Source organism: Salmo salar, chromosome 24 (assembly GCF_965601325.2).
Source record: "Salmo salar chromosome 24, fSalSal1, whole genome shotgun sequence".
NCBI classification, from domain to species: domain Eukaryota; kingdom Metazoa; phylum Chordata; class Actinopteri; order Salmoniformes; family Salmonidae; genus Salmo; species Salmo salar.
The window spans coordinates 46,130,983-46,146,503 of NC_138314.1; the positions used below are offsets into that span (position 1 = coordinate 46,130,983).

The 15,521-nt window shown below is 47.4% G+C and overlaps 1 non-coding gene across 1 annotated transcript; it reads left to right on the forward strand.

Annotated features, from left to right (window-relative positions):
* The first annotated feature begins 8,067 nt into the window (after positions 1 to 8,067).
* Positions 8,068 to 8,142, forward strand: trnav-uac (transfer RNA valine (anticodon UAC)). The gene has a single exon. It is a non-coding gene; the product is annotated as a tRNA-Val (tRNA).
* The last annotated feature ends 7,379 nt before the right edge of the window (positions 8,143 to 15,521 follow it).

Genomic DNA, 15,521 nt, shown 5'->3' on the forward strand with positions numbered 1-15,521 from the left:
CTTTTCCCAACGTAGTGCACTACTTTTGACCAGGACACATAGGGAGTAGGGTGTCTTTGTGATGCACTCAAACAGGAAGGTCATTCTCCTCAGTTTTACGAGGCGAAGAGTTTGCTTTACACTGCTGCCTTCACATAAAGACATAAAGACAAAACAACCATTTGTTTCAGGGAGACAGCTGGTGTAGAATTGGAGAGAGCTTTGCAGAGAGATGATTAGGCAGTATTTCATGGTGTCCCCTCCCTAACTGATTAGGCAGTCTTTCATGGTGTCCCCTCCCTAACTGATTAGGCAGTATTTCATGGTGTCCCCTCCCTAACTGATTAGGCAGTATTTCATGATGTCCCCTCCCTAACTGATTAGGCAGTCTTTCATGGTGTCCCCTCCCTAACTGATTAGGCAGTATTTCATGGTGTCCCCTCCCTAACTGATAAGGCAGTATTTCATGGTGTCCCCTCCCTAACTGATTAGGCAGTATTTCATGGTGTCCCCTCCCTAACTGATTAGGCAGTATTTCATGGTGTCCCCTCCCTAACTGATTAGGCAGTATTTCATGGTGTCCTCTCCCTAACTGATTAGGCAGTATTTCATGGTGTCCCCTCCCTAACTGATTAGGCAGTATTTCATGGTGTCCCCTCCCTAACTGATAAGGCAGTATTTCATGGTGTCCTCACATACTAAACTGTCCGATCTCTGGGCCCGTTTAGTTATTTACATTCATGACGTAAACTGAATAGTTTACCTCCATCCTACGTGCATCTTTTCGTATGAAAGGATGTCCTTAAGAGTTTGATCTTATTTCAGAGAGTGGTGTATTTGGTTTCCAGTATAGGTGAGTGAGGATGAATTTTTGTAAAACTGATTTACGTATGGGGCTACACAGGGGATGCACCATGTATAGGATGGTAATGATATGTCTATTCACAAAGAATCACAGGAAACCTTGACAAATGTCTTCCTCTGCCCGTCGATAGTTTATGATGTACACGTTCAGTCGGATGAATGTTTTGCCTTGAAAACAACACCCACCACTCTAGCTTACGTCGCTGTCTGATGAAAACCCCGTAACAATATTATTTGTAAAAAAAATTTAACAGTGCTTTCAGAAAGTATTCACACCCCTTTACTTTTCCAAATTTTGTTGTTACAAAAGTGGGATTAAAATGGATTAAATTGTCTTTTTTTTGTTGTCAACGATATAATCTAACGTCAACGTAGAAGAAAAATTATGAAATTATGAAAAATAAAACACTAATATATCTCGATTAGATAAGTATTCTACCCCCTGAGTCAATATACATAACCCGGACGGCGCTGGGCCAGTTGTGCGCCGCCATATGGGGCTTCTAAGGCACTGCATTACAGTGTTAGAGGCGTCACTGCAGATCCTGGTTCGATTCCAGGCTGTATCACAACCGGCCGTGATTGGGAGTCCCATAGGGCGGCGCACAATTGGCCCAGCGTCGTCCGGGTTTGGCTGGTGTAGGTCGTCATTGTAAATTAGAATTTGTTCTTATCTGACTTGCCCTAGTTAAATAAAAAATAAATACAAATGTTAGAATCCCCTTTGGCAGCGATTACATCTGTGAGTCTTTCTGGGTAAGTCTCTAAGAGCTTTTCCACACCTGTATTGTCCAACATTTGCCCATTTATTCTTTTCAAAATTCTTCAAGCTCTGTCAAGTTGATTGTTGATCGTTGCTAGACAACCATTTTCAAGTCTTGCCAAAGATTTTCAAGCAGATTTTAGTCAAAACTGTAACTCAGCCATTCAGGAACATTCACTGTCTTTTTGGTAAGCAACTCCAGTGTAGATTTGGCCTTGTTGTTTTATGTTATTGTCCTGCTGAAACGTCCGTCCCCCCCCCCCCCATCTTTTTCTCTTGTAACCTCTCTCCCTCTATTTTAGCCATCTTTGGTGATTGGACTGAGAGGGATGTAAACACAGACAGCTTGCAGCTACCAGATTTAACTATGTGTGATTCATTCACCATTACATCGCCTTTTAAAATAAAGTGAATCATCTTTGTTTCATATTCTTGTTTGTTTGTTGTAAGGAGATCCAGTAGGTAAATATGAATAGTACTGGTGACTGTATTATAATCCTATTGGTAAGGTTGACTTGAGTGAAATATTGTTACGTTTTGGTACTGTAATACTATCTGTAACTGGTCTCATCGCCTGCTGCTTGCATTTCAGTAGCTACGTTTTTTTTTTTTTTTTTATGAATTCAAATTTGTCACATGTGCTGAATAAAACAGGTGTAGACCTTAACGTGAAATGCTTACTTACAAGCCCTTAACCCACAATGCAGTTCAAGAAATAGAGCTCAGAAAATATTTACTAAATAAACTAAAGTAAAAAAAAACAAAAAAACAAGTTAACACAATAAAATAACAATAACGAGGCTATATACAGGTGGGACCGGTACCGAGTCAATGTGAGGAAGTGTACACGTTAGTCGAGGTAATTTGTACATTCTATATGTCAGTTTATTTACTTATGGCGCTGCCTACTCCTGCTGATTGGTTTTTCAAATTATAGGAGCACATTTTTTTCCCGCTTTATCTGGGACGCTAAACCAGACGAAATTAAACGTGCCTATCTATATAATGAATATGATTTGGGTGGGTTGAGATTATTTAATATAAAAAGCACTAAACCTCTCTCTGAAAGCTTCACTCATTCAAAGGTTTCATTTGAACCCTAAATGGTTCTCAAGTAGATTACTAAGAAAAGCTCATCCATTGTTTAAAAATGGCCTTTTTGCCTTTGTGCAGATTGCCATGTCTCATTTTAGATTAATTGAAAATGATACTTCTTTTCAAAGTATCTCTCTTTTTCAAACAAGCATTACAGAGCTGGATACAATTTCATCCATCTGAAAAGATAGAACAAATATTACAAAAAAATATTATGGCTGAACTCTAATGTGCTGGTTGATAAAAGAACTGTATTTGTGCAAAAGATGTTTGATAAGGGTATTTTGTTCTTAAATTATATTGTAAATTGGAATGGTAGAGTTATGTCCTTCATGGAGTTATCATAATTGTACGGGAAGGTCTGCTCAATCCAAGAGTACAACCAATTGATTACAGTATTGCCCCATAAATGGAGGAGGCGGGTGGCAGCGGGAGGAGGTAGGGAACTGGTCTGTCTGCCCATTATAAAAGGATCAAAACTGTCAGAGGAATAAAAATTGCATAAATAGGAAAGTATACCAGTTTCATTTGAGGACCAGGATGTTGACAACTGTGCTATACAAATGGCAAAATATTTGGGAAGAGATTTTTGATGTACCGATTCCATGGTACAGGGTGTATGAGTTGATTTTTAAAACAACACAAGATTCAAGACTTCGTGCTTTTCAGCTAAAATTATTATATAGAATTCTTGCCACCAACAAAATGTTGAATATTTGGGGCATAAAATCAACGAAGCTCTGCAGATTTTGTTGTGAGGATACAGAATCAATAGACCATTTATTTTGGTATTGCCCTCAGGTAGCCTGTTTCTGGTCTCAGGTCCAGGAATGGCTGAAAATGCATAGCATTGATCTAAAATTTACCCTACAAATAGCACTGTTAGGAGATCTGGAGAGACCGGGTCAGTCAATTACTAATATACTAATACTCTTAGTAGAAGTATTTATCTTCAACTCGCAATCTGTGGATTCTATTCGATTAGATAGATTGAAATTGTACGTTAAACATCACAACATAGTTGAAAGATATGTGTTGTGTAGAAACCCGAAGTGGGTGGCCAGCAGAGATAGACGGGATGGGCTGAGGGAAGCTGAGGGTTGGGATGGGTTGAAACAGGAAGTGGGTGGCCAGCAGAGATAGATGGGATGGGCTGAGGGAAGCTGAGGGTTGGGATGGGTTGAAACAGGAAGTGGTTGGCCAGCAGAGATAGACGGGATGGGCTGAGGGAAGCTGAGGGTTGGGATGTGGAATTGGAGACAAGTGGGAGTGGAGTTGTTGTGTGAGAGAGAGAATGATGGTCAAAGATAAAACCTTTTTTTTTTAAAGTCAAATAAAACAATATAAAAAGTACATTTGAATGACACTAAGTGGCAGTGTTTTTACAACTAATGCCGGTTTGCCTGAGGCTGATGCCGTGCAGGTGTTTGTACACATGCATATACACACACTCGCATTCAAATAAACACATACAAGAACACACACACATACATGTAATAGTGCCAGACATGCACACAAACATATACAGCTGGCATTGCTGTTATGATTTCAGTTGTCCTTGATGTCCTTTGTTTTAAATGTATTTATTTATTTATTTATTTATTTTTGCGTTGTTGTTTGCTGTTTTCTTCTGTCTTTTCCTTTTGTCTCTTTAGTTCATTCTCTTGGTTGTTGGTGCATTGTGGGGGTTCTTGGGGGAATGGAATTCATTTTATTTTTAATTTTTTTTCTTGGGGGACTGTGGGGGGGGATCTTGGAGGGTTGAGGGACAGCTATTGGGGAACTGTGGGGGGGATCTTGGAGGGTTGAGGGAGAAGCTATTGGGGAACTGTGGGGGGGATCTTGGAGGGTTGAGGGACAGCTATTGGGGAACTGTGGGGGGGATCTTGGAGGGTTGAGGGACAGCTATTGGGGAACTGTGGGGGGGATCTTGGAGGGTTGAAGGACAGCTATTGGGGAACTGTGTGGGGGGGATCTTGGAGGGTTGAAGGACAGCTATTGGGGAACTGTGGGGGTGATCTTGGAGGGTTGAGGGACAGCTATTGGGGAACTGTGGGGGGGATCTTGGAGGGTTGAGGAACAGCTATTGGGGAACTGTGGGGGGGATCTTGGAGGGTTGAGGGAGCAGCTATTGGGGAACTGTGGGGGGGGGGGGATCTTGGAGGTTTGAGGGACAGCTATTGGGGAACTGTGGGGGGATCTTGGAGGGTTGAAGGACAGCTATTGGGGAACTGTGGGGGGGGATCTTGGAGGGTTGAGGGACAGCTATTGGGGAACTGTGGGGGGGATCTTGGAGGGTTGAGGGACAGCTATTGGGGAACTGTGGGGGGGATCTTGGAGGGTTGAGGGACAGCTATTGGGGAACTGTGTGGGGGGGATCTTGGAGGGTTGAGGGGCAGCTATTGGGGAACTGTGGGGGGGGATCTTGGAGGGTTGAGGGACAGCTATTGGGGAACTGTGGGGGGGATCTTGGAGGGTTGAGGGAGAAGCTATTGGGGAACTGTGGGGGGGATCTTGGAGGGTTGAGGGACAGCTATTGGGGAACTGTGGGGGGGATCTTGGAGGGTTGAGGGACAGCTATTGGGGAACTGTGGGGGGGATCTTGGAGGGTTGAAGGACAGCTATTGGGGAACTGTGTGGGGGGGATCTTGGAGGGTTGAAGGACAGCTATTGGGGAACTGTGGGGGGGATCTTGGAGGGTTGAGGGACAGCTATTGGGGAACTGTGGGGGGGATCTTGGAGGGTTGAGGAACAGCTATTGGGGAACTGTGGGGGGGATCTTGGAGGGTTGAGGGAGCAGCTATTGGGGAACTGTGGGGGGGGGGGATCTTGGAGGTTTGAGGGACAGCTATTGGGGAACTGTGGGGGGATCTTGGAGGGTTGAAGGACAGCTATTGGGGAACTGTGGGGGGGGGATCTTGGAGGGTTGAGGGACAGCTATTGGGGAACTGTGGGGGGGATCTTGGAGGGTTGAGGGACAGCTATTGGGGAACTGTGGGGGGGATCTTGGAGGGTTGAGGGACAGCTATTGGGGAACTGTGTGGGGGGGATCTTGGAGGGTTGAGGGACAGCTATTGGGGAACTGTGGGGGGGATCTTGGAGGGTTGAGGGACAGCTATTGGGGAACTGTGGGGGGGATCTTGAAGGGTTGAGGGAGCAGCTATTGGGGAACTGTGGGGGGGATCTTGGAGGGTTGAAGGACAGCTATTGGGGAACTGTGGGGGGGGGATCTTGGAGGGTTCAGGTTAATGTTTTTTGGCCTGGTGGGAGATCTGTCAACGTGCCCTTGAGCAGGGCATTGACCCTGGATGCTTCTGTGTGTCGCTCTGAATGGGAATCTGTTGGATGACTGGTATGATGTAGCAAGTATATTGCAAGTATATTGTATGTTTTGGATATTCCACGAAAAAATTATTATATATATATATATATAAAATCATAAAATAAAAAATATGTACATTCTAGTCCTTAGAAAACTGTGCAGTATCTCACATTTTTTTATGTATTATTTCTTACATTGTTAACCCAAAAAACCTTAAGTGTTATTACATACAGCAGGGAAGAACTATTGGATATCAGAGATGTCAACATTACCAGCACAACCAGCACTACGACCAGGAATACGACTTTCCCAAAGCGGAACCTTTGTCTGCACCTCCCAGGGCATTTGAACTGATTCTAAAGGCCAACCAGTCTTCTAGTGAGGCTTCGGATGCGCGCACACACCACCCACCGCTTCCCAGTATATTACTCGCTAATGTCCAGTCCCTAGTTAACAAAGTCAACGAAATAGGGGCAAGAGTTGCTTTCCAAAGAGATATCCAGGATTGTAACATACTCTGTTTCACGGAAACATGGCTAGCTCGGGAGATGCTGTCGGAGTCCATATAGCCAACGGGATTTTCAGTGCATCGCGTGCCGACAGGAATAAACATTTCTCCGGTAAGAAGAAGGACAGGGGTCTATGTTTCATGATTAACGACTCATGGTGTAATTGTAACAACATACAGGAACTCAAGTCCTTTTGTTCACCTGACATAGAATTCCTCACAATCAAATGCCGACCGTATTATCTCCCAAGAGAACACTCCTCTGTTATCGTCACAGCCGTGTATATCCCCGCAAGCGGATACCAAGACAGCCATCAAGGAACTTCACTGGACTTTATGCAAACTGGAAACAATATATCCTGAGGCTACATTTATTGTAGCTGGGGATTTTAACAAAGCTAATTTGAGAACAAGGTTACCTAAATTCTATCAGCATATCGATTGCAGTACACGAGTCGAGTAACATGCTCGACCATTGCTATTCTAACTTCTGCGATGCATACCAGGCCCTCCCCGCCCTCCTTTTGGCAAATCTCACCATGATTCCGTTTGTTGCCTCTCTCCTATAGGCAGAAACTAAAACAGGAAGCGACCATTCTTAGGTCTATCCAACGCTGGTCCGACCAATCGGATTCAACGCTTCAAGATTGCTTCGATCACGTGGACTGGGATATGTTCCAGGTAGCCTCAGATAACAACGTTGACCTATATGCTGACTCGGTGAGCGAGTTTATAAGAACGTTTATAGGAGATGTTGTACCCACTGTGACTATTAAAGCCTACCCTAACCAGAAACCATGGATTGAAGGCAGCATTCGCTCAAAACTGAAAGTACGTACCACCGCATCTAAGCTAAAAACGAATGTAGCTAGCTAGCTACTGTTGCTAAGATGCAAGAGAGTGGCTAGGTTTCAGTTTTGCATCACAGTTCGGTACATAGAACAGGTAGGTCTCCAATGAGGACATGCTGTATTTTTCACTTTGAATGAGACTGTATGATCTGTAATCCTAATTCTGTCCATCTTTTTCTGTTTCTCTTTCAACAATAATGAAATATTAGCTTGTTAGCACCCATGTAGTTAGTTAGCTTTCCTTCATAATTTGCTGTAAAAGACAGCAGACAAAATCTTGCTTTTAATTACATCAACACTTTTTTCAGAAATTCAAACGGCAAGCACTTCTGATGTGTAATCAACTTAGTGGAATTAAATGTCTTAAATGTCTTCTTAGAGAATACCTATGTTAGAATGCAACAATTTTATACATCCTTCCAGCAAGAAAACTAGCGAGCGAATCGTGGTACCATCTGCTGACCATACATTTTTACATTTTAGTCATTTAGCAGACGCTCTTATCCAGAGCGACTTACAGTAGTGAATGCATACATTTCATTAAAAAAAAAAATTCTGTGCTGGTCCCCCGTGGGAATCGAACCCACAACCCTGGTGTGGCAAACACCATGTTCTACCAACTGAGCTACAGGGAATTGAGTTCTCAACCGGTGTGCCAAATTTAATTCCGTAATACTATAGAGTATTCCCTGTAGCTCAGTTGGTAGAGCATGGTGTTTACAACGCCAGGGTTGTGGGTTCGATTCCCACGGGGGGCCAGCACAGAATTTTTTTTTTTAAAAATCTATGAAATTGTATGAAATGTATGCATTCACTACTGTAAGTCGCTCTGGATAAGAGCGTCTGCTAAGAGCGTCTGCTAAGAGCGTCTGCTAAATTACTAAATGACTAAAATGTAAAATGTAAATGTGTTCACAGAGAAATGAGGAGGGGAAAAACTCACTTTAACATGGCATTGCTGGCTCAAAACCTACTATAGACGCGGCGATCGTACAATGCACCACATACAGTAAATATTCTGATGATTACAATTCAGTGGAGGCTGCTGTGGGGAGGACGGCTCATAATAATGTCTGGAACGGAGTAAACGGAATGGAATCAAATTCATCAAGCACATGCTTTCCATGGTTTCCATGTGTTTGATGCCATTCCATTCACTCCATTCCAGACATTATTATGAGCTGTCCTCCCCTCAGCAGCCTTCACTGTTAAATTTCAAATGTTGTATGATGATAGATGTGTTTTTATGACACTAAAGCATCTTTGGGTCCTTAAAAAGTGCAATAGAAAACCCATGTAGTGTTATTATCTTTGTTCATACCGTGAGCTTTGCACGAACTGAACTTAATTTCCCCTCATTTCACACAGCCAGATCAGACACAGCTAGGCGAGCGTGGGCGCTAGCTTTACTGACGAGGAGAACAATATCAAGAGAAGAAAGAAATCCCAAATAATCAATAATCAATCCACAAAGCACCAACAGCTCATTGGAGTTAAGCCCCAAGCAGTGATATCATGTGCCCATGCTTCCTCTGGCTGCGGATGGTACTCTGGGACTGCATCCCAAATAGCCCCCCCCCCCCCCTTATTCCCTTAATAGTGCACTACTATCGTGTGCCTGTGCCCTCTCCTCTGGTGATCACTCCGGGGGTGCGTCCCAAATGGTATCCTATTCTCTTTATAGTGCACTATACAGGAAATATGGTGCCATCTGGGACTCATCTCATGCGTCCTCCCCTCTAACACTCTGGCAGTCCCTACGAGAGAGATAGAGAGCATAAAGAGCAGCTAGCTAGCCTATAGTTGGTCTGGCATGTGTTAACATAATCTCCGGGTATGTGACTTCACACATAAGGACACGCTGACTGAAAATATAGGCAGATTTCACTTCTGTTGTAAAGAATGAGACACGTGTGACGTCCTATGACTTGTCCTTAGGATAACGAACAACAAGAAAAAAAACAGGGGACTTCGATCATCTCCTCCAATTGCATCTTTCGGTTAGTCAGTGATGGGGAAGGAGTGGTGGGGAAGGAGTGGTGGGGAAGGAGTGATGGGGAAGGTGTGATGGGGAAGGAGTGGTGGGGAAGGAGTGGTGGGGAAGGAGTGGTGGGGAAGGAGTGGTGGGGAAGGAGTGGTGGGGAAGGAATGATGATGAAGGAGTGTTGGGAAAGGAGTGGTGGGGAAGGTGTGGTGGGGAAGGTGTGGTGGGGAAGGAGTGATGGGGAAGGAGTGGTGGGGAAGGAGTGATGGGGAAGGAGTGATGGGGAAGGAGTGGTGGGGAAGGAGTGGTGGGGAAGGTGTGATGGGGAAGGAGTGGTGGGGAAGGAGTGATGGGGAAGGAGTGGTGGGGAAGGAGTGGTGGGGAAGGAGTGGTGGGGAAGGAATGATGATGAAGGAGTGTTGGGAAAGGAGTGGTGGGGAAGGTGTGGTGGGGAAGGAGTGGTGGGGAAGGAGTGGTGGGGAAGGAGTGGTGGGGAAGGAGTGGTGGGGAAGGTGTGGTGGGGAAGGAGTGATGGGGAAGGTGTGATGGGGAAGGAGCGGTGGGAAGGAGTGATGGGGAAGGAGTGGTGGGGAAGGAGTGATGGGGAAGGTGTGATGGGGAAGGAGTGATGATGAAGGAGTGGTGGGGAATGTGTGGTGGGGAAGGAGTGGTGGGGAAGGAGTGATGATGAAGGAGTGGTGGGGAAGGTGTGGTGGGGAAGGTGTGGTGGGGAAGGTGTGGTGGGGAAGGAGTGGTGGGGAAGGAGTGATGATGAAGGAGTGGTGGGGAAGGAGTGGTGGGGAAGGTGTGGTGGGGAAGGTGTGATGGGGAAGGAGTGGTGGGGAAGGTGTGGTAGGGAAGGAGTGGTGGGGAAGGTGTGATGGGGAAGGAGTGGTGGGGAAGGAGTGGTGGGGAAGGTGTGGTGGGGAAGGTGTGGTGGGGAAGGAGTGATGATGAAGGAGTGGTGGGGAATGTGTGGTGGGGAAGGAGTGGTGGGGAAGGAGTGATGATGAAGGAGTGGTGGGGAAGGTGTGGTGGGGAAGGTGTGGTGGGGAAGGAGTGGTGGGGAAGGAGTGATGATGAAGGAGTGGTGGGGAAGGAGTGGTGGGGAAGGTGTGGTGGGGAAGGTGTGGTGGGGAAGGAGTGGTGGGGAAGGAGTGATGATGAAGGTGTGGTGGGAAAGGAGTGGTGGGGAAGGTGTGGTGGGGAAGGTGTGGTGGGGAAGGAGTGGTGGGGAAGGAGTGGTGGGGAAGGAGTGGTGGGGAAGGAGTGGTGGGGAAGGTGTGGTGGGGAAGGAGTGATGGGGAAGGTGTGATGGGGAAGGAGCGGTGGGAAGGAGTGATGGGGAAGGAGTGGTGGGGAAGGTGTGGTGGGGAAGGTGTGGTGGGGAAGGAGTGATGATGAAGGAGTGGTGGGGAATGTGTGGTGGGGAAGGAGTGGTGGGGAAGGAGTGATGATGAAGGAGTGGTGGGGAAGGTGTGGTGGGGAAGGTGTGGTGGGGAAGGAGTGGTGGGGAAGGAGTGATGATGAAGGAGTGGTGGGGAAGGAGTGGTGGGGAAGGTGTGGTGGGGAAGGTGTGGTGGGGAAGGTGTGATGGGGAAGGAGTGGTGGGGAAGGAGTGGTGGGGAAGGTGTGGTGGGGAAGGTGTGGTGGGGAAGGAGTGATGATGAAGGAGTGGTGGGGAATGTGTGGTGGGGAAGGAGTGGTGGGGAAGGAGTGATGATGAAGGAGTGGTGGGGAAGGTGTGGTGGGGAAGGTGTGGTGGGGAAGGAGTGGTGGGGAAGGAGTGATGATGAAGGAGTGGTGGGGAAGGAGTGGTGGGGAAGGAGTGGTGGGGAAGGAGTGGTGGGGAAGGAGTGATGATGAAGGTGTGGTGGGAAAGGAGTGGTGGGGAAGGTGTGGTAGGGAAGGAGTGGTGGGGAAGGTGTGGTAGGGAAGGAGTGGTGGGGAAGGAGTGGTGGGGAAGGTGTGGTGGGGAAGGTGTGATGGGGAAGGTGTGATGGGGAAGGTGTGGTGGGGAAGGAGTGGTGGGGAAGGTGTGGTAGGGAAGGAGTGGTGGGGAAGGAGTGGTGGGGAAGGTGTGGTAGGGAAGGAGTGGTGGGGGGGTTCTCTGGTCGTTGTGGGGAGGAAGGGGGATGTAAGGGGAGACTCAGGGGATGGATGGATGGGTGGGAGGGAGGGAGGGAGGGGAACTGATAAGCAACCGTAGTTGCTGCATGGGATGGGAGGAATGGAAGAATGGCCCTGGGAGGGGATGACTGCGGTTTTACAGACTCCTAACCAATTGTGCTATTTTGTTTGTTGACCGAACTCAATGAGCTGTATAAAGCCATAAGCAAACAAGAAAATGCTCATCCAGAAGTGGGGCTCCTAGTGGTCGGGGACTTTAATGCAGACAAACTTAAATCAATTTGACCTAATTTCTACCAGATTGTCACATGTGCAACCAGAGGTAAAAGTATTCTAGACCACCTTTACTCCACACAAAGAGACGCGTACAAAGCTCTCCATCGCCCTCCATTTGGAAAACCTGACCGTAATTCTATCCTCCTGATTCCTGCTTATAAGCAAAAACTAAAGCAGGGCGTACCAGTGACTCTCACAATATGGAAGTGATCAGATGATGCGGATGCTAAGCTACAGGACTGTTTTGCTAGTACAGACTGGAATGTATTCTGGTATTCATCCAATGGCATTGAGGAGTATACCACCTCAGTCACCGGCTTCATCAATAAGTGCATCGATGATGTCGTCCCCACCGTACGTACATATCCGAACCAGAAGGTATGGATGACAGGCAACATCCACACCGAGCTAAAGGCTATATCTGCCGCCCTGCAAGGAGCAGGACACTAATCCAGATGCTTATAAGAAATCCCACTATGCCCTCAGACAAACCATCAAACAGGCAAAGCGTCAATACAGGACTAAGATTGAAACCTACTACAACGCTCGGATGCTCGTTAGATGTGGCAGGGTTTGCAAACTATTACAGATTACAAAGGGAAACCCAGTCGCGAGCTGCCCAGTGACGGAAGCCTACCAGACGGGCTAAATGCATTTTATGCTCGCTTCGAGGCAAGCGACACTGAAGCATGCATGAGAGCACCAGCTGTTCTGGATGACTATGTGATCATGCTCTTCGCAGCCGATGTGAGCAAGACCTTTAAACAGGTCAACATTCACAAGGCCGCGGGGCCAGACGGATTACCAGGGAGTGTACTCAGAGCATGCGCAGACCAACTGGCAAGTGTCTTCACTGACATTTTCAACCTCTCATTGACCGAGACTGTAATACCTACATGTTTCAAGCAGACCACCATCGTCCCTGTGCCCAAGAAACAAAGGTAACCTGCCTAAATGACTTACCCCCGTAACACTCACGTCTGTAGCCATGAAGTGTTTGAAAGGCTGGTCATTGCTCACATCAACACCATCATCCCAGAAACACTAGATCCACTTCAATTTGCATAGCACCCCAACAGATCCACAGATGAAGCAATCTCAATCACACTCCACACTGCCCTTTCCCATCTGGAGGAAAGGAATGTGAGAATGTTGTTCATTGACTACAGCTCAGCGTTCAACACCATAGTGTCCACAAAGCTCATCACTAAGCTAAGGACCCTGGGACTAAACACCTCCCTCTGCAACTGGATCCTTGACTTCCTTACGGGCCGCTCCCAGGTGGTAAGGGTAGGGAATAAAACATCTGCCACGCTGATCCTCAACACGGGGGATCCTCAGGGGTGTATGCTTAGTCCCCTCATGTACTCCCTGTTCACCCACGACTGCGTGGCCAAGCACGACTCCAACACCATCATTAAGTTTGCTGACGACACAACGGTGCTAGGCCTGATCACCGACAATGATGAGACAGCCCATAGGGAGGAGGTCATAGACCTGGAAGTGTGGTGCCAGGACAACAACCTCTCCCTCAAGGTGAGCAAGACAAAGGAGATGACCGAATATGTCCTCTTCACATCGACGGGGCTGTATTGGAGCGAGTTAGAGACTTTCAAGACCCTTGGTGTCCACATCACCAACTATCATGGTCCAAACACACCAAGAAAGTCTCAAAGAGGGCACAACATCGCCTTTTCCCCCTCAGGAGACTGAAAAGATTTGGCATGGGTCCCCAGATCCTCAATAAGTTCTACAGCTGCACCATCGAGAGCATCCTCACCGGTTGCATCACCGCCTGGTATGGTAACTGCTCGGCACTCGGCCTTAAGGCTCTACAGAGGGTAGTGGTTATGGCCCAGTACATCACTGGGGCCAAGCTTCCTGCCATCCAGGACCTATATACCAGACGGTGTCAGAGGAAGGCCTTAAAAATTGTCAAAGACTCCAGCCACCCTAGTCATAGACTGTTCCCTCTGCTACCGCAAGGCAAGTGGTACCGGAGCGCCAAGTCTAGGTCCAAAAGGCTCCTTAACAGCTTCTACCCCCAAGCCACAAGACTGCAGGAACAATTAATCAAATGACCACCCAGACTATATGCATTGGAACCCCCCCTCCACCCTTGCTACTCGCTGTTTACTACCCCTTTACCCCTACTTACATGTAAAAATGACCTCGACTAACATGTACCCCTCCACAATGACTCTGTACCGGTACCCCCTGTATATAGCCTCCACATTGACTCTGTACCAGTACCCCCTGTATATAGCCTCCACACTGACTCTGTACCGGTACCCCCTGTATATAGCCTCCACATTGACTCTGTACCGGTACCCCCTGTATATAGCCTCCACATTGACTCTGTACCGGTACCCCCTGTATATAGCCTCCACATTGACTCTGTACCGGTACCCCCTGTATATAGCCTCCACATTGACTCTGTACCGGTACCCCCTGTATATAGCCTCCACATTGACTCTGTACCGGTACCCCCTGTATATAGCCTCCACATTGACTCTGTACCGGTACCCCCTGTATATAGCCTCCACATTGACTCTGTACCGGTACCCCCTGTATATAGCCTCCACACTGACTCTGTACCGGTACCCCCTGTATATAGCCTCCACACTGACTCTGTACCGGTACCCCCTGTATATAGCCTCCACATTGACTCTGTACCGTAACACCCTGTATATAGCCTCCACATTGACTCTGTACCGGTACCCCCTGTATATAGCCTCCACATTGACTCTGTACCGGTACCCCCTGTATATAGCCTCCACATTGACTCTGTACCGGTACCCCCTGTATATAGCCTCCACATTGACTCAGTACCGGTACCCCCTGTATATAGCCTCCACATTGACTCTGTACCGGTACCCCCTGTATATAGCCTCCACATTGACTCTGTACCAGTACCCCCTGTATATAGCCTCCACATTGACTCTGTACCGGTACCCCCTGTATATAGCCTCCACACTGACTCTGTACCGGTACCCCCTGTATATAGCCTCCACATTGACTCTGTACCGGTACCCCCTGTATATAGCCTCCACATTGACTCTGTACCGGTACCCCCTGTATATAGCCTCCACATTGACTCTGTACCGGTACCCCCTGTATATAGCCTCCACATTGACTCTGTACCAGTACCCCCTGTATATAGCCTCCACATTGACTCTGTACCGGTACCCCCTGTATATAGCCTCCACATTGACTCTGTACCAGTACCCCCTGTATATAGCCTCCACATTGACTCTGTACCGGTACCCCCTGTATGTAGCCTCCACATTTGACTCTGTACCGGTACCCCCTGTATATAGCCTCCACATTGACTCGGTACCGGTACCCCCTGTATATAGCCTCCACATTGACTCTGTACCGGTACCCTGTATATAGCCTCCACATTGACTCTGTACCAGTACCCCCTGTATATAGCCTCCACATTGACTCTGTACCGTAATACCCTGTATATAGCCTCCACATTGACTCTGTACCGTAATACCCTGTATATAGCCTCCACATTGACTCTGTACCGGTACCCCCCTGTATATAGCCTCCACATTGACTCTGTACCGGTACCCCCTGTATATAGCCTCCACATTGACTCTGTACCGTAACACCCTGTATATAGCCTCCACATTGACTCTGTACCGTAACACCCTGTATATAGCCTCCACATTGACTCTGTACCGTAACACCCTGTATATAGCCTCCACATTGACTCTGTACCGTAACACGCTGTATATAGC